Here is a 19,876-nt window from a genome sequence, read left to right as displayed (position 1 = left end):
GCTTCACTTCAGGTTTACTGTATCCCTTGGACCTTCTTATTGACGATGAAACACAGAAATTGCCTCGGAATTAAATACAAAAGGCACAATGCCGACTAAAGTACAAGGAAACTGACTCTTCCTACTGGCTATGTTTTGAACCATTCCTGTGACACTAGTTATAGATTCCGACGCTTCACGTCAGGTTTACTGTATCCCTTGTACCTTCTCATTGACGATGAAACACAGAAATTGCATCGGAATTAAATACAAAAGGCAAAATCCCGACTTCGGTATACGAAGACTGACTCTTCTTACTGTCTATGTTTTGAACCATTCCTGTGACACTAGTTATAGATTCCTGTGCTACACTTCAGGTTTACTCTATCCCTTGGACCTTCTTATTGACGATGAAACACAGAAATTGCATCGGAATTAAATACGAAGGGCACTATGCCGACTAAAGTACAAGAAGACTGACTCTTCTTCCTGACTATGTTTTGAACCATTCCTGTGACACTAGTTATAGATTCCGATGCTTCACCTCAGGTTTACTGTATCCCTCTGACCTTCTTATTGACGATGAAACACAGAAATTGCATATAAATTAAATAGAAAAGGCTCAATGCCGACCTAAGTACAAGAAGACTGACTCTTCTTACTGTCTATGTTTTGAACCTTTCCTGTGACACTTGGTATAGATTCCGATGCTTCACTCCAGGTTTACTGTATCCCTATGATCTTCTTATTGACGATGAAACACAGAAATTGCGTCGGAATTAAATAGAAAAGGCACAAAGCCGGGTTAAGTACAAAAAGGTTGACTCTTCTTACTGATTATAGTTTGAACCATTCCTGTGACACTAGTTATAGATTCCGATTCTTTACGTCAGGTTTACTGTATACCTTGGACCTTCTTATTGACGATGAAACACAGAAATTGCATCGGAATTAAATACAAAAAGCACAATGCCGTCATAAGTACAAAAAGACCCACTCTTCCTACTGCCTATGTTTATAACCATTCCTGTGACACTAGTTGTTGATTCCGATGCTTCACTTCAAGTTTACTGTATCCCACTGACCTTCTTATTGAAGATAAAACACAGATATTGCATCGGAAATAAATACAAAAGGCACAATGCCAACTTAAGGACAAGAAGACTGACTCTTCTTACTGACTATGCTTTGAACCATTCCTGTGACACTAGTTATAGATTCCGATGCTTCACTTCTGGTTTAATGTATCCCTTGGGCCTTCGTATTGACGATGAAACACAGAAATTGCATCGGAATAAAATACAAAAGGCAAAATGACGACTTACGTACACGAAGACTGACTCTTCTTACGGTCTATGTTTGAACCATTCCTGTGACACTAGTTATAGATTCCGATGCTTCACTTCAGGTTTATTGTATCCCTCTGACCTTCTTATTGACGATGAAACACAGAAATTGCATCGGAAATAAATAGAAAAGGCACAATGTCGACTTAAGTACAAGAGGACTGACTCTTCTTACTGTCTATGTTTTGAATCATTCCTGTGACTCTAGTAATAGATTCCGATGCTTCACTCCAGGTTTACTGTATCCCTTGGACCTTCTTATTGACGATGAAACACAGAGATTGCATCGGAATTAAATACAAAAGGCAAAATCGCGACTTCAGTATACGAAGACTGACTCTTCTTACTGTCTATGTTTTGAACCATTCCTGTGACACTAGTTATAGATTCCTATGCTACACTTCAGGTTTACTGTTTCCCTTGGACCTTCTTATTGACGATGAAACACAGAAATTGCGTCGGAATTAAATAGAAAAGGCACAAAGCCGACTTAAGTACAAAAAGACTGACTCTTCTTACTGATTATAGTTTGAACCATTCCTGTGACACTAGTTATAGATTCCGATGCTTTACTTCAAGTTTACTGTATACCTTGGACCTTCTTATTGACGATGAAACACAGAAATTGCATGGGATATAAATAGAAAAGGTACAATGCCGACTTAAGAACAAGAAGACTGACTCTTCTTACTGACTATGTTATGAACCATTCCTGTGACACTAGTTATAGATTCCGATGCTTCACCTCAGGTTTACTGTATCCCTCTGACGCTCTTATTGCCGATGAAACACAGAAATTGCATCGGAATTAAATACAAAAGGCACAATGCCGACTTAAGGACAATAAGACTGACTCTTCTTACTGACTATGTTTTGAACCATTCCTGTGAGACTAGTTATAGATTCCGATGCTTCACCTTAGGTTTACTGTATCCCTCTGACGTTCTTATTGACGATGAAACACAGAAATTGCATCGGAATTAAATACAAATGCCACAATGGCGACTTAAGTACAAGAAGTCTGACTCTTTGTACTGTCTATGTGTGGAACCATTCCTGTGACACTAGTTATAGATTCCGATGCTTCACTTCAGGTTTACTGTTTCCCTTGGACCTTCTTATTGACGATGAAACACAGAAATTGCATCGCAATTAAATACAAAAGGCACAATGCCGACTTAAGTATGAGATGATTGACTCTTTCTACTGTCTATCTTTGAACCATTTCTGTGACACTAGTTATAGAGTCCGATGCTTCAATTCAGGTTTACTGTATCCCTTGGACCTTCTTATTGACGATGAATCACAGAAATTGCATCGGAATTAAATACAAAAGACACAATGCCGACTTAAGGACAAGAAGACTGACTCTTATTACTGACTATGTTTTGAACCATTCCTGTGACACTAGTTATAGATTCCGATGCTTCACTTCAGGTTTACTGTATACCTTTGACCTTCTTATTGACGATGAAACACAGAAATTGCATTGGAATTAAATACAAAAGCCACAATGCCGACTTAAGTACAAAAAGACTGACTCTTCGTACTGTCTATGTGACACTAGTTATAGATTCCGATGCGTCACTTCAGGTTTACTGATTCCCTTGGACCTTCTTATTGACGATGAATCACAGGAATTGCATTGGAATTAAATACAAAAGCCACAATGCCGACTTAACTACAAGAAGACTGACTCTTCGTACTGTCTATGTTTGGAACCATTCCTGTGACACTAGTTATAGATTCCGAAGCTTCACTTCAGGTTTACTGTTTCCCTTGGACCTTCTTATTGACGATGAATCACAGAAATTGCATCGGAATTAAATACAAAAGGCACAATGCCGACTTAAGTACAAGGAGACTGTCTCTTCTTACTGTCTATGTTTTGAACCAATCCTGTGACACTAGTTGTAGATTCCGATGCTTCACTTCAGGTTCACTGTATCCCTTGGACCTTCTTATTGACGATGAAACACAGAAATTTCATCGGAATTAAATACAAAAGCCACAATGCCGACTTAAGTACAAGAAGACTGACTCTTCTCACTGTCTATGTTGTGAACCACTACTGTGACTCTAGTTATAGATTCCGGTGCTTCACTCCAGGTTTACTGTATCCCTTGGACCTACTTATTGACGATGAAACACAGAAATTGCAACGGAATTAAATTCACAAGGCACAATGCCCACTTAAGGACAAGAAGACTGACTCTTCTTACTGACTATGTTTTGAACCATTCCTGTGACACTAGTTATAGACTCAGAAGCTTGACTTCATGTTTACTGTATCCCTATGACCCTCTTATTGACCATGAAACACAGAAATTCCATCGGAATTAAATAAAAAAGGCACAATGCCGACTTCAGTACAAGAAGACTGACTCTTCTTACTGTATATGTTTGAACCATTCCTGCTACACTGGTTATAGATTCCGATGCTTCACTTCAGGTTTACTGTATCCCTACGGCCTTCTTATTGACGGTGAAACACAGAAATTGCATCGGAATTAAATACGAAATGCACAATGCCGACTTAAGTACAAGAAGACTGACTCTTCTTACTGACTATGTTTGGAACCATTCCTGTGACACTAGTTATAGATTCCGATGCTTCACTTCAGGTTTACTGTAGCCCTTGGACCTTCTTATTGACGATGAAACACAGAAATTGCATCGGAATTAAATACGAAGGGCACTATGCCAACTTAAGTACAAGAAGACTGACTCTTCTTCTTGACTATGTTTTAAACCATTCCTGTGACACTAGTTATAGATTCCGATTGTTCACCTCAGGTTTACTGTATCCCTCTGACCTTCTTATTGTCGATGAAACACAGAAATTGCATCGGAATTAAATAGAAAAGGCACAATGCCGACTTAAGTACAAGAAGAGTTACTCTTCTTAGTGTCTATGTTTTGAACCATTCCGATGACTCTAGTGATAGATTCCGATGCTTCACTCCAGGTTTACTGTATCCCTTGGACCTTCTTATTGACGATGAAACACAGAAATTGCGTCGGAATTAAATAGAAAAGGTCGACTTAAGGACACGAAGACTGACTCTTCTTACTGACTATGTTTTGAACCATTCCTGTGACACTAGTTATGGTTTCCGATGCTTGACTTCATGTTTACTGAATCCCTATGACCCTCTTATTGACGATGAAACACAGAAATTAGATCGGAATTAAATACAAAAGCCACAACGCCGACTTAAGTACAAGAGGACTGACTCTTCTTACTGACTTTGTTATGAACCATTCCTGTGACACTAGTTATAGATTCCGATGCTTCACCTCAGGTTTACTGTATCCCTTGGACCTACTTATTGACGATGAAACACAGAAATTAATCGGAAATAAATAGAAAAGGCACATGTCGACTTAAGTACAAGAGGACTGACTCTTCTTACTGTCTATGTTTTGAACCATACCTGTGACTCTAGTGATAGATTCCGATGCTCCACTCCAGGTTTACTGTATCCCTTGGACCTTCTTATTGAAAATGAAACACAGAAATTGAATCGGAATTAAATGGAAAAGGCACAATGCCGACTTAAGGACAAGAAGACTGACTCTTCTTACTGACTATGTTATGAACCATTCCTGTGACACAAGTTATAGATTCCGATGCTTCACCTCAGGTTTACTGTATCCCTTGGACCTACGTATTGACGATGAAACACAGATATTGCAACGGAATTAAATACAAAAGGCACAATGCCGACTTAAGGACAAGAAGACTGACTCTTCTTACTGACTATGTTTTGAACCATTCCTGTGACACTAGTTATAGACTCCGATGCTTGACTTCATGTTTACTGAATCCCTATGAACCTCTTATTGACGATGAAACACAGAAATTGCATCGGAATTAAATACAAAAGGCACAATGCCGACTTTAGTACAAGAAGACTGACTCTTCTTACTGTATATGTTTGAACCATTCCTGCTACACTAGTTACAGATTCCGATGCTTCACTTCAAGTTTACTGTAACCGTCTGACCGTCTTATTGACGGTGAAACACAGAAATTGCATCGGAGTTAAATACGAAAGGCACAATGCCGACTTAAGTACAAGAAGACTGACTCTTCTTACTGTCTATGTTTTGAACCAATCCTGTGACACTAGTTGTAGATTCCGATGCTTCACTTCAGGTTTACTGTATCCCTTGGACCTTCTTATTGACGATGAAACACAGAAATTGCCTCGGAATTAAATACAAAAGGCACAATGCCGACTAAAGTACAAGGAAACTGACTCTTCCTACTGGCTATGTTTTGAACCATTCCTGTGACACTAGTTATAGATTCCGACGCTTCACGTCAGGTTTACTGTATCCCTTGTACCTTCTCATTGACGATGAAACACAGAAATTGCATCGGAATTAAATACAAAAGGCAAAATCCCGACTTCGGTATACGAAGACTGACTCTTCTTACTGTCTATGTTTTGAACCATTCCTGTGACACTAGTTATAGATTCCTGTGCTACACTTCAGGTTTACTCTATCCCTTGGACCTTCTTATTGACGATGAAACACAGAAATTGCATCGGAATTAAATACGAAGGGCACTATGCCGACTAAAGTACAAGAAGACTGACTCTTCTTCCTGACTATGTTTTGAACCATTCCTGTGACACTAGTTATAGATTCCGATGCTTCACCTCAGGTTTACTGTATCCCTCTGACCTTCTTATTGACGATGAAACACAGAAATTGCATATAAATTAAATAGAAAAGGCTCAATGCCGACCTAAGTACAAGAAGACTGACTCTTCTTACTGTCTATGTTTTGAACCTTTCCTGTGACACTTGGTATAGATTCCGATGCTTCACTCCAGGTTTACTGTATCCCTATGATCTTCTTATTGACGATGAAACACAGAAATTGCGTCGGAATTAAATAGAAAAGGCACAAAGCCGGGTTAAGTACAAAAAGGTTGACTCTTCTTACTGATTATAGTTTGAACCATTCCTGTGACACTAGTTATAGATTCCGATTCTTTACGTCAGGTTTACTGTATACCTTGGACCTTCTTATTGACGATGAAACACAGAAATTGCATCGGAATTAAATACAAAAAGCACAATGCCGTCATAAGTACAAAAAGACCCACTCTTCCTACTGCCTATGTTTATAACCATTCCTGTGACACTAGTTGTTGATTCCGATGCTTCACTTCAAGTTTACTGTATCCCACTGACCTTCTTATTGAAGATAAAACACAGATATTGCATCGGAAATAAATACAAAAGGCACAATGCCAACTTAAGGACAAGAAGACTGACTCTTCTTACTGACTATGCTTTGAACCATTCCTGTGACACTAGTTATAGATTCCGATGCTTCACTTCTGGTTTAATGTATCCCTTGGGCCTTCGTATTGACGATGAAACACAGAAATTGCATCGGAATAAAATACAAAAGGCAAAATGACGACTTACGTACACGAAGACTGACTCTTCTTACGGTCTATGTTTGAACCATTCCTGTGACACTAGTTATAGATTCCGATGCTTCACTTCAGGTTTATTGTATCCCTCTGACCTTCTTATTGACGATGAAACACAGAAATTGCATCGGAAATAAATAGAAAAGGCACAATGTCGACTTAAGTACAAGAGGACTGACTCTTCTTACTGTCTATGTTTTGAATCATTCCTGTGACTCTAGTAATAGATTCCGATGCTTCACTCCAGGTTTACTGTATCCCTTGGACCTTCTTATTGACGATGAAACACAGAGATTGCATCGGAATTAAATACAAAAGGCAAAATCGCGACTTCAGTATACGAAGACTGACTCTTCTTACTGTCTATGTTTTGAACCATTCCTGTGACACTAGTTATAGATTCCTATGCTACACTTCAGGTTTACTGTATCCCTCTGACCTTCATATTGTCGATTAATCACAGAAATTGCATCGGAAATAAATACAGAAGGCACAATGTCGACTTAAGTACAAGAAGACTGACTCTTCTTACTGACTATGTTATGAACAATTCCTGTACAACTAGTTATAGATTCCGATGCTTCACCTCTGGTTTACTGTACCCCTTGGACCTACTTATTGACGATGAAACACAGAAATTGCAACGGAATTAAATAGAAAAGGCACAATGCCGACTTAAGTACAAGAAGACTGACTCTTCTTACTGACTATGTTTTGAACCATTCCTGTGACACTAGTTATAGACTCCGATGCTTGACTTCATGTTTACTGAATCCCTATGACCCTCTTATTGACGATGAAACACAGAAATTGCATCGGAATTAAATACAAAAGGCACAATGCCAACTTTAGTACAAGAAGACTCACTCTTCTTACTGTATATGTTTGAACCATTCCTGCTACACTAGTCATAGATTCCGATGCTTCACTTCAGGTTTACTGTATCCCTCTGACCGTCTTATTGACGGTGAAACACAGAAATTGCATCGGAATTAAATACGAAAGTCACAATGCCGACTTAAGTACAAGAAGACTGACTCTTCTTACTGACTATGTTTTGAACCATTCCTGTGACACTAGTTATAGATTCCGATGCTTCACTTCAGGTTTACTGTATCCCTCTGACCTTCTTAGTGACGATGAATACAGAAATTGCATCGGAATTAAATAGAAAAGGCACAATGCCGACTTAAGTACAAGAAGACTGTCTCTTCTTACTGTCTATGTTTTGAACGAATCCTGTGACACTAGTTGAAGATTCCGATGCTCCACTTCAGGTTTACTGTATCCCTTGGACCTTCTTATTGACGATGACACACAGAAATTGCATCGGAATTAAATACAAAAGCCACAATGCCGACTTAAGTACAAGAACACTGACTCTTCCTACTGGCTATGTTTTGAACCATTCCTGTGACACTAGTTATAGATTCCGACACTTCACTTCAGGTTTACTGTATCCCTTGTACCTTCTTATTGACGATGAAACACAGAAATTGCATCAGAATTAAATACGAAAGGCAAAATCCCGACTTCAGTATGAAGACTGACTCTTCTTACTGTCTATGTTTTGAACCATTCCTGTGACACTAGTTATAGATTCCTATGCTACACTTCAGGTTTACTGTATCCCTTGGACCTTCTTATTGACGATGAAACACAGAAATTGCATCGGAATTAAATACGAAGGGCACTATGCCGACTTAAGTACAAGAAGACTGACTCTTCTTCCTGACTATGCTTTGAACCATTCCTGTGACACTAGTTACAGATTCCGATGCTTCACCTCACGTTTACTGTATCCCTCTGACGTTCTTATTGACGATGAAACGCAGTAGTTAATCGAAATTAAGTAGAAAAGGCACAATGCCGACTTTAGTACAAGAAGACTGACTCTTCTTACTGTCTATGTTTTGAACCATTCCTGTGTCACTTGTTATGGATTCTGATGCTTCACTCCAGGTTCACTGTATCATTTGGATCGTTTATTGACGATGAAACACAGAAATTGCGTCGGAATTAAATAGAAAAGGCACAAAGCCGACTTAAGTACAAAAAGAATGACTCTTCTTACTGATTATAGTTTGAACCATTCCTGTGACACTAGTTATAGATTCCGATGTTTTACGTCAGGTTTACTGTATACCTTGGACCTTCTTATTGACGATGAAACACAGAAATTGCATCGGAATTAAATACAAAAGGCACAATGCCGACATAAGTACAAGAAGACTGACTCTTCCTACTGCCTATGTTTAACCATTCCTGTGACACTAGTTGTGGATTCCGATGCTTCACTTCAGGTTTACTGTATCCCACTGACCTTCTTATTGACGATGAAACACAGAAATTGCATCGGAATTAAATACAAAAGGCACAATGCCAACTTAAGGGCAAGAAGACAGACTCTTCTTACTGACTATGCTTTGAACCATTCCTGTGACACTAGTTATAGATTCCGATACTTCACTTCTGGTTTAATGTATCCCTTGGGCCTTCGTATTGACGATGAAACACAGAAATTGCATCGGATTTAAATACAAAAGGCAAAATGACGACTTAAGTACACGAAGACTGACTCTTCTTACTGTCTATGTTTTGAACCATTCCTGTGACACTAGTTATAGATTCCGATGCTTCACTTCAGGTTTATTGTATCCCTCTGACCTTCTTATTGACGATGAAACACAGAAATTGCATCGGAAATATATAGAAAAGGCACAATGTCGCCATAAGTACAAGTGGACTGACTCTTCTTACTGTCTATGTTGTGAACCATTCCGGTGACTCTAGTAATAGATTCCGATGCCTCACTCCAGGTTTACTGTATCCCTTGGACCTTCTTATTGACGATGAAACACATAAATTGAATCGGAATTAAATGGAAAAGGCACAATGCCGACTTAAGTACAAGAAGACTGACTCTTCCTACTGTCTATGTTTTGACCCATTCCTGTGTCACTAGTTATGGATTCCGATGCTTCACTTCAGGTTTACTGTATCCCTCTGACCTTATTGCCGATGAAACACCGAAATTGCACCGGAATTAAATACAAAAGGCATAATGCCGATTTAAGTACAAGAACACTAACTCTTCTTACTGTATATGTTTGGAACCATTCGTGTAACACTAGTTATACATTCCGATGCGTCACTTCAGGTTTACTGTATCCCTTGGACCTTCTTATTGACGATGAATCACAGAAATTGCATCAGAATTAAATACAAATGCACAATGCCGACTTAAGGACAAGAAGACTGACTCTTCTTACTGACTATGTTTTGAACCATTCCTGTGACACTCGTTATAGGTTCTGATGCTTCACTTCAGGTTTACTGTATACCTCTGACCTTCTTATTGCCGATGGAACACAGAAATTGCATCGGAATTAAATACAAAAGCCACAATGCCGACTTAAGTTCAAGAAGACTGACTCTTCGTACTGTCTATGTTTGGAACCATTCGTGTAACACTAGTTATAGATTCCGAGGCGTCACTTCACGTTTACTGTTTCCCTTGGACCTTCTTACTGACGATGAATCTCAGAAATTGCATCGGAATTAAATAGAAAAGGCACAATGCCGACTTAAGCACAAGAAGACTGACTCTTCTTACTGTCTATATTTTGAGCCATTCCAGTGACACTAGTTATAGATTCCGATGCTTCACTTCAGGTTTACTGTATCCCTTGGACCTTCTTATTGACGATGAAACACTGATATTGCATCGGAATTAAATACAAAAGGCACAATGCCGACGTAAGTACAAGAAGACCGACTCTTCTTACTGTCTCTGTTTTGAACCATTACTGTGACTCTAGTTATAGATTCCGGTGCTTCACTCCAGGTTTACTGTATCCCTTGGACCTACTTATTGACGAAGAAACAAAGAAATTGCATCGGAATTAAATACAAAAGGCACAATGCCGACTTAAGGACAAGAAGATTGAGTCTTCTTACTGACTATGTTTTGAACCATTCCTGTGACACTAGTTATAGACTCCGATGCTTGACTTCATGTTTACTGTATCCCTCTGACCCTCTTATTGACGATGAAACACAGAAATTGCATCGGAATTAAATACAAAAGGCACTATGCCGACTTAAGTACAAGAAGACTGACTCTTCCTACTGTCTATGTTTTGAACCAATCCTGTGACACTAGTTGTAGATTCCGATTTTTCACTTCAGGTTCACTGTATCCCTAGGAGCTTCTTATTGACGATGAAACACAGATATTGCACCGGAATTAAATACAAAAGGCACAATGCCGATTTAAGTACAAGAACACTAACTCTTCTTACTGTATATGTTTGAACCATTCCTCTGACACTGGTTATAGATTCCGATGCTTCACTTCAGGTTTACTGTATCCCTCTGACCTTCTTATTGACGGTGAAACACAGAAATTGCATCAGAATTAAATACGAAAGGCACAATGCCGACTTAAGTACAAAAAGACTGACTCTTCTTACTGACTATGTTTTGAACCATTCCTGTGACACTAGTTATAGATTCCGACGCATCACTTCAGGTTTACTGTATCCCTTGTACCTTCTTATTGACGATGAAACACAGAAATTGCATCGGAATTAAATACAAAAGGCACTATGCCGACTTAAGTACAAGAAGACTGACTCTTCTTACTGTCAATGTTTTGAACCAATCCTGTGACACTAGTTGTAGATTCCGATGCTTCACTTCAGGTTTACTGTATCCCTTGGACCTTCTACTTGACGATGAAACACTGAAATTGCATCGGAATTAAATATAAAAGGCAAAATGCCGACTTAAGTACAAGAAGACCGACTCTTCTTACTGTCTATGTTTTGAACCAATCCGGTGACACTAGTTATAGATTCCGACGCATCACTTCAGGTTTACTGTATCGCTTGTACCTTCTTATTGACGATGAAACACAGAAATTGCATCGGATTTAATACAAAAGGCAAAATGCCGACTTAAGTATACGAAGACTGACTCTTCTTACTGTCTATGTTTTGAAACATTCCTGTGACACTAGTTATAGATTCCTACGCTACACTCCAGGTTTATTGTATGCCTTGGACCTTCTTATTGACGGCGAAATACAGAAATTGCATCGGAATTAAATACGAAGGGCACTATGCCGACTTAAGTACAAGAAGACTGACTCTTCTTCCTGACTATGTTTTGAACCTTTCCTGTGAAACTAGTTATAGATTCCGATGCTTCACCTCAGGGTTACTGTATCCCTCTGACGTTCTTATTGACGATGAAACGCAGTAGTTAATCGAAATTAAGTAGAAAAGGCACAATGCCGACTTTAGTACAAGAAGACTGACTCTTCTTACTGTCTATGTTTTGAACCATTCCTGTGTCACTTGTTATGGATTCTGATGCTTCACTTCAGGTTCACTGTATCCCTTGGACCTTCTTATTGACGATGAAACACAGAAATTGCATCGGAATTAAATACAAAAGCCACAATGCCGACTTAAGTACAAGAAGACTGACTCTTCGTACTGTCTATGTTTGGAACCATTCCTGTGACACTAGTTATAAATTCCGATGCGTCACTTCAGGTTTACTGTTTCCCTTGGACCTTCTTATTGACGATGAATCACAGAAATTGAATCGGAATTAAATAGAAAAGGCTCAATGCCGACTTAAGTACAAGAAGACTGACTCTTCTTAGTGTCTATACTTTGAACCATTCCAGTGACACTAGTTATAGATTCCAATGCTTCACTTCAGGTTTACTGTATCCCTCTGACCATCTTATTGACGGTGAAACACAGAAATTGCATCGGAATTAAATACGAATGGCACAATGCCGACTTAAGTACAAGAAGACTGACTCTTCTTACTGACTATGTTATTAACCATTCCTGTGACACTAGTTATAGATTCCGATGCTTCATTCAGGTTTACTGTATCCCTCTGACCATCTTATTGACGGTGAAACACAGAAATTGCATCGGAATTAAATACGAATGGCACAATGCCGACTTAAGTACAAGAAGACTGACTCTTCTTACTGACTATGTTATTAACCATTCCTGTGACACTAGTTATAGATTCCGATGCTTCATTCAGGTTTATTGTTTCCCTCTGACCTTCTTATTGACAATGAAACACAGAAATTGCATCGGAAATATATAGAAAAGGCACAATGTCGACTTAAGTACAAGAGGACTGATACTTCTTACTGTCTATGTTTTGAACCATTCCTGTGACTCTAGTGATTGATTCCGATGCTTCTCTCCAGGTTTACTGTATCCCTTGGACCTTCTTATTGACGATGAAAAACAGAAATTGCATCGGAATTAAATAGAAAAGGCACAATGCCGACTTAAGTACAAGAAGACTGACTCTTCTTACTGACTATGTTTTGAACCATTCCTGTGACACTAGTTGTAGATTCCGATGCTTCACTTCAGGTTTGCTGTATACCTTGGACCTTCTTATTGTCAATGAAACACAGAAATTGCATCGGAATTAAATACAAAAGGCACAATGTCGACTTACGTACAAGAAGACTGACTCTTCCTACTGTCTATGTTTTGAACCATTCCTGTGACACTAGTTTTGGATTCCGATGCTTCACTTCAGGTTTACTGTATCCCTCTGACCTTCATATTGACGATGAAACACAGAAATAGCATCGGAATTAAATACAGAAGGCACAATGCCGACTTAAGTACAAGAAGACTGACTCTTCCTACTGTCAATGTTTTGAACCATTCCTGTGACACTAGTTATGGATTCCGATGCTTCTCTTCAGGTATACTGTATCCCTCTGACCTTATTGCCGATGAAAGACAGAAATTGCATTGGAATTAAATACAAAAGGAACAATGCCGACTTACGGACAAGAAGACTGACTCTTCTTACTGACTATGTTATGAACCATTCCTGTGACACTAGTTATAGATTTCGATGCTTCACTTCAGGTTTACTGTATACCTCTGACCTTCTTATTTACGATGAAACACAGAAATTGCATCGAAATTAAATATAAAAGCCACAATGCCGACTTAAGTACAAGAAGACTGACTCTTCGTACTGTCTATGTTTGGAACCATTCCTGTGATACTAGTTATAGATTCCGATGCATCACTTCAGGTTTACCGTTTCACTTGGACCTTCTTATTGACGATGAATCACAGAAATTGCATCGCAATTAAATAGAAAAGGCACAATGCCGACTTAAGTACAAGAAGACTGACTCTTCTTAGTGTCTACATTTTGAGCCATTCCAGTGACACTAGTTATAGATCCCGATGCTTCACTTCAGGTTACTGTATCCCTTGGACCTTCTTATTGACGATGAAACACTGATATTGCATCGGAATTAAATACAAAAGGCACAATGCCGACATAAGTACAAGAAGACCGACTCTTCTTACTGTCAATGTTTTGAACCATTACTGTGACTCTAGTTATAGATTCCGGTGCTTCACTCCAGGTTTACTATATCCCTTGGACCTACTTATTGACGAAGAAACACAGAAATTGCATCGGAAGTAAATACAAAAGGCACAATGCCGACTTAAGGACAAGAAGACTGACTCTTCTTACTGACTATGTTTTGAACCATTCCTGTGACACTAGTTATAGACTCCGGTGCTTGACTTCATGTTTACAGTATCCCTCTGACCCTCTTATTGACGATGAAACACAGAAATTGCATCGGAATTAAATACAAAAGGCACAATGCCGACTTACGTACAAGAACACTGACTCTTCCTACTGTCTATGTTTTGAACCGTTCCTGTGACACTATTTTTGGATTCCGATCCTTCACTTCTGGTTTACTGTATCCCTCTGACCTTCGTATTGACGATGAAACACAGAAATTGCATCGGAATTAAATACAATAGGCATAATGCCGACTTAAGTACAAGAAGACTGACTCTTCCTACTGTCTATGTTTTGAACCATTCTCGTGACACTAGTTATAGATTCCGATGCTTCACTTCAGGTTTACTGTATCCCTCTGACGTTATTGCCGGTGAAACACAGAAATAGCATCGGAATTAAATACAAAAGGCACAATGCAGACTTAAGTACAAGAAGACTGACTCTTCTTACTGTCTATATTTTGAACTATTCCAGTGACACTAGTTATAGATTCCGATGCTTCACTACATGTTTACTGTATCCCTTGGACCTTCTTATTGACGATGAAACACAGAATTTGCATCGGAATTAAATACAAAAGGCACAATGCCAACTTAAGTTGAACGGAGGAAATCCTCTCTGGCTTCCGGCGGCTATCTGATTTGGTGAAGACTGCCAGTCTCGCTAGCGGGATGAAAGCAGAGCTCACCATCTGCAGCATCGTCGACAGGACTGACTGCGGACCTTTGGTACAGAGCCGAGTGGAGGGTCTGAATCAGAGGCTGAGACGTTTCTGCGACCGTGTGGGCTGCAGATTCCTCGACTTGCGCCATAGGGTGGTGGGGTTTAGGGTTCCGCTGTATAGGTCAGGAGTCCACTACACGCAACAAGCGGCTACACGGGTAGCAGGGGTTGTGTGGCTTGGGCTGCGCGGTTTTTTAGGTTAGATGGCCTTGATCAAGTACAGAAAGGGCAACAGCCTCAACGGGTGCGGGGCAAAGTCAGGAAATGCGGGGACCAAGCAGCAATCGGTATTGTAATTGTCAACTGTCGAAGCTGCGTTGGTAAAGTACCGGAACTTCAAGCGCTGATAGAAAGCACCGAAGCTGAAATCGTTATAGGTACAGAAAGCTGGCTTAAGCCAGAGATAAATTCTGCCGAAATTTTTACAAAGGTACAGACGGTGTTTAGAAAGGATAGATTGCATGCAACCGGTGGTGGAGTGTTCATCGCTGTTAGTAGTAGTTTATCCTGTAGTGAAGTAGAAGTGGATAGTTCCTGTGAATTATTATGGGTGGAGGTTACACTAAACAACCGAACTAGGTTGATAATTGGCTCCTTTTACCGACCTCCCGACTCAGCACCATTAGTGGCAGAACAACTGAGAGAAAATTTGGAATACATTTCACATAAATCTTCTCAGCATGTTATAGTCTTAGGTGGATATTTCAATTTACCAGATATAGACTGGGACACTCAGATGTTTTGGACGGGTGGTAGGGACAGAGCATCGAGTGACATTATACTGAGTGCACTATCCGAAAATTACCTCGAGCAATTAAACAGAGAACCGACTCGTGGAGATAACATATTGGACCTACTGATAACAAACAGACCCGAACTTTTCGACTCTGTAAGTACAGAACAGGGAATCAGTGATCATAAGGCCGTTGCAGCATCCCTGAATATGGAAGTTAATAGGAATATAAAAAAAGAGAGGAAGGTTTATCTGTTTAGCAAGAGTAATAGAAGGCAGATTTCAGACTACCTAACAGATCAAAACGAAAATTTCTGTCCCGACACTGACAATGTTGAGTGTTTATGGAAAAAGTTCAAGGCAATCGTAAAATGCGTTTTAGACAGGTACGTGCCGAGTAAAACTGTGAGGGAGGGAAAAACCCACCGTGGTACAACAACAAAGTTAGGAAACTACTGCGAAAGCAAAGAGAGCTCCACTCCAAGTTTAAACGCAGCCAAAACCTCTCAGACAAACAGAAGCTAAACGATGTCAAAGTTAGCGTAAGGAGGGCTATGCGTGAAGCGTTCATTGAATTCGAAAGTAAAATTCTATGTACCGACTTGACAGAAAATCCTAGGAAGTTCTGGTCTTGCGTTAAATCAGTAAGTGGCTCGAAACAGCATATCCAGACACTACGGGATGATGATGGCATTGAAACAGAGGATGACACGCGTAAAGCTGAAATACTAAACACCTTTTTCCAAAGCTGTTTCACAGAGGAAGACCGCACTGCAGTTCCTTCTCTAAATCCTCGCACAAACGAAAAAATGGCTGACATCGAAATAAGTGTCCAAGGAATAGAAAAGCAACTGGAATCACTCAATAGAGGAAAGTCCACTGGACCTGACGGGATACCAATTCGATTCTACACAAAGTACGCGAAAGAACTTGCCCCCCTTCTAACAGCCGTGTACCGCAAGTCTCTAGAGGAACGGAGGGTTCCAAATGATTGGAAAAGAGCACAGATAGTCCCAGTCTTCAAGAAGGGTCGTCGAGCAGATGCGCAAAACTATAGACCTATATCTCTTACGTCGATCTCTTGTAGAATTTTATAACATGTTTTTTGCTCGCGTATCATGTCATTTCTGGAAACCCAGAATCTACTATGTAGGAATCAACATGGATTCCGGAAACAGCGATCGTGTGAGACCCAACTCGCCTTATTTGTTCATGAGACCCAGAAAATATTAGATACAGGCTCCCAGGTAGATGCTATTTTTCTTGACTTCCGGAAGGCGTTCGATACAGTTCCGCACTGTCGCCTGATAAACAAAGTAAGAGCCTACGGAATATCAGACCTGCTGTATGGCTGGATTGAAGAGTTTTTAGCAAACAGAACACAGCATGTTGTTATCAATGGAGAGACGTCTACAGACGTTAAAGTAACCTCTGGCGTGCCACAGGGGAGTGTAATGGGACCATTGCTTTTCACAATATATATAAATGACTTAGTAGATAGTGTCGGAAGTTCCATGCGGCTTTTCGCGGATGATGCTGTAGTATACAGAGAAGTTGCTGCATTAGAAAATTGTAGCGAAATACAGGAAGATCTGCAGCGGATAGGCACTTGGTGCAGGGAGTGGCAACTGACCCTTAACATAGACAAATGTAATGTATTGCGAATACATAGAAAGAAGGATCCTTTATTGTATGATTATATGATAGCGGAACAAACACTGGTAGCAGTTACTTCTGTAAAATATCTGGGAGTATGCGTACGGAACGATTTGAAGTGGAATGATCATATAAAATTAATTGCTGGTAAGGCGGGTACCAGGTTGAGATTCATTGGGAGAGTGCTTAGAAAATGTAGTCCATCAACAAAGGAGGTGGCTTACAAAGCACTCGTTCGACCTATACTTGAGTATTGCTCATCAGTGTGGGATCCGTACCAGGTCGGGTTGACAGAGGAGATAGAGAAGATCCAAAGAAGAGCGGCGCGTTTCGTCACCGGGTTATTTGGTAACCGTGATAGCATTACGGAGATGTTTAATAAACTCAAGTGGCAGACTCTGCAAGAGAGGCGCTCTGCATCGCGGTGCAGCTTGCTCGCCAGGTTTCGAGAGGGTGTGTTTCTGGATGAGGTGTCGAATATATTGCTTCCCCCACTTATACTTCCCGAGGAGATCACGAATGTAAAATTAGAGAGATTAGAGCGCGCACGGAGGATTTCAGACAGTCGTTCTTCCCGCAAACCATATGCGACTTGAACAGGAAAGGGAGGTAATGACAGTGGCACGTAAAGTGCCCTCCGCCACACACCGTTGGGTGGCTTGCGGAGTATCAATGTAGATGTAGATGTAGATGTAAGTACAAGAAGACCTACTCTTCTTACTGTCTATGTTTTGATCCATTACTGTGACTCTAGTTATAGATTCCCGTGCTTCACTCCAGGTTTACTGTATCCCTTGGACCTACTTATAGACGATGAAACACAGAAATTGCATCGGAATTAAATACAAAAGGCACAATGGCGACTTAAGGACAAGAAGACTGAATCTTCTTACTGACTATGTTTTGAACCATTCCTGTGACACTAGTTATAGATTCCGATGCTTCACTTCATGTTTACTGTGTCCCTCTGACCCTCTTATTGACCATGAAACACAGATATTGCATCGGAATTAAATACAAAAGGCACAATGCCGACTTAAGTACAAGAAGACTGACTCTTCTTACTGTATATGTTTGAACCATTCCTGTGACACTAGGTATAGATTCCGATGCTTCACTTCAGGTTTACTGTATCCCTCTGACCTTCTTATTGACTGTGAAACACAGAAATTGCATGGGAATTAAATACGAAAGGCACAATGCCGACTTAAGTACAAGAAGACGGTCTCTTCTTACTGACTATGCTTTGACCCATTCCTGTGACACTAGTTATAGATTCCGATGCTTCACTTCAGGTTTACTGTATACCTCTGACCTTCTTATTGACGATGAAACACAGAAATTGCATCGGAATTAAATAGAAAAGGCACAATGCCGACTTAAGTACAAGAAGATTGACTCTTCTTACTATTTATGTTTTGAACCAATCCTGTGACACTAGTTGTAGCTTCCGATGCTTCACTTCAGGTTTACTGTATCCCTTGGACCTACTTATTGACGATGAAACACAGAAATTGCATCGGAATTAAATACAAAAGGCACAATGCCGACTTAAGTACAAGAACACTGACTCTCCCTACTGTCTATGTTTTGAACCATTCCTGTGGCACTAGTTATAGATTCCGACGCATCACTTCAGGTTAACTGTATCCCATGTACCTTCTTATTGACGATGAAACACAGAAATTGCATTGGAATTAAATACAAAAAGCACAATGCCGACTTAAGTACAAGAAGACTGACTCTTCATACTGTCTATACTTTGAACCATTCCAGTGACACTAGTTATAGATTCCGATGCTTCACTTCTGGTTTACTGTATCCCTTGGACCTTCTTATTGACGATGAAACACAGAATTTGCATCGGAATTAAATACAAAAGGCACAATGCCAACTTAAGTACAAGAAGACCTACTCTTCTTACTGTCTATGTTTTGATCCATTTCTGTGACTCTAGTTATAGATTCCCGTGCTTCACTCCAGGTTTACTGTATCCCTTGGACCTACTTATTGACGATGAAACACAGAAATTGCATCGGAATTAAATACAAAAGGCACAATGGCGACTTAAGGACATGAAGACTGAATCTTCTTACTGACTATGTTTTAAACCATTCCTGTGACACTAGTCATAGATTCCGATGCTTCACTTCATGTTTACTGTGTCCGTCTGACCCTCTTATTGACGATGAAACACAGAAATTGCATCGGAATTAAATACAAAAGTCACAATGCCGACTTAAGTACAAGAAGACTGTCTCTTCTTACTGACTATGTTTTGAACCATTCCTGTGACACTAGTTACAGATTCCGATGCTTCACTTCAGGTTTACTGTATCCCTCTGACCTTC

Source organism: Schistocerca serialis, chromosome 7, assembly GCF_023864345.2.
Source record: "Schistocerca serialis cubense isolate TAMUIC-IGC-003099 chromosome 7, iqSchSeri2.2, whole genome shotgun sequence".
Lineage (NCBI taxonomy): Eukaryota > Metazoa > Arthropoda > Insecta > Orthoptera > Acrididae > Schistocerca > Schistocerca serialis.
Note: the sequence above shows the minus strand (reverse complement) of the source record.